We start from the raw sequence: 1,426 nt of genomic DNA, 5'->3' as shown, positions 1-1,426 counted from the left end.
CTTCCGACACCGGCCAGATTGCCCGTATATTCATCACCCAGGAAAAAAACTCCTGTTGCATCAAGTTGCAGCTGTCAAGCTGGAAAAAAAAAATTCGGGGTTAAAGGTTTTAATAAACTAGCTCTGCAGTCACTTTGTCACCAGCTGTACAGCCCAAGTGACCAACGTCGACGTTCTTCCACGAGAGGCTATAATGGGCATTAAAGCACACACACACATTTTTCAAACGCCGGGAAGATTATTTCAGAGAAAGACTTTTACAAGATTTTCTTTTAACCTGAGCTAAAAGCCGTGCTGCAGGAACGTTTAGCCGCCTGCGTTTTCACCACCGTCCTGGCTTCGGTTGCTGCTTTGTTTAATTTTATTTAGAACAATCTCAACAGCCAGGGATCAACTCAAGAAAACGACTCAGAGGCTGTGAAAACAGGAAGGGGAACAGCGATATTCCATAAACAGCGCAGTGAAAGTGGCTTTTGCGATGCTGTTTGACTAGACCGGGCAACCTCGTCACGTCTCCTAACACGCTAATTATGGATTTAAAAAAAAAAAAAGGTGAATGAAAGACGACAACTTTCAATTCAGCGGCTCTTATGACAGCAGACAAACATTTCACCATAATGGTGAAAGGATGGAAAACACCAACAGGAGGCACGCTGTCTGACACGAGCGCTGTCAGATATAGTTTTAATATTTGCAGTTGCGCTAATTATTGCCGCCATCGAACCCTGGAGTGGCAACCGGACCCGAAAACCGAGCGGACGTTGAACAATTGGCTGGATCCAGGCAACCACACAGATGACCGCGGCCAGCTACGTAAAGCCCTACGTCTGGTGCCTGTGCCCTTTTTGTGAATGTTTTTCTACTGTCTTCAACCCTACATGTTTTTTCCATTTTGCAGCCTCATTACCTGCATTGGCCGAGCAGGTCTTTGTTTGTACAGTTGAATACATCCTTTCCAAGCTCTATTTTTAGACCTCTGGATAACTAAATGCCACAATTCCAGAAAAAAAAAAAAGCGATAAACATGGCTTTCTACAGGGAGAAATTAACTTTTTTGAAAACCATAAAGACTGCATGGCAGTTGTATTTTTCCATTTAATTTTAATTCACCATCAAGGCCATTTAAACGAGTTGGATTTTTCTTTAGCATGCCAAAGCGCTTGAAGTGCAAGTTTCTGTTGGTTTAACAGAGTCTCATCTCCACGCCAATTGTGCTTTCAAATCATGGAAACTGTTCAAACAGAGCATGCTCTGCTTCATCTTCACCAAAAGCGCAAGAAAATAAATCTCAAAACCAAGTCCAGTCTCGATCTGCATTCCAAAACCTGCACCAAGGCAGTACAAACACCCTGAAAACTCAGAGGGGGAAATTTAAACCCGCAGAGCTGAATCCTCCTTTAGAAACCTGGGAGGTACGCTCTCTTTC

General features: G+C 43.5%; 1 protein-coding gene across 1 annotated transcript in view; it reads right to left on the bottom strand.

Annotated features, from left to right (window-relative positions):
• Window positions 1-1,426, bottom strand: part of ELL (elongation factor RNA polymerase II) — a gene marked incomplete at its 5' end in the record, with an annotated part of 26,374 nt that overhangs the window by 11,648 nt on the left and 13,300 nt on the right. The window lies entirely within an intron of this gene.

Source organism: Pterocles gutturalis, unplaced genomic scaffold (assembly GCF_000699245.1).
Source record: "Pterocles gutturalis isolate BGI_N339 unplaced genomic scaffold, ASM69924v1 scaffold27419, whole genome shotgun sequence".
Taxonomy (NCBI): domain Eukaryota; kingdom Metazoa; phylum Chordata; class Aves; order Pterocliformes; family Pteroclidae; genus Pterocles; species Pterocles gutturalis.
This window is presented reverse-complemented; position numbering and strand designations above follow the sequence as displayed.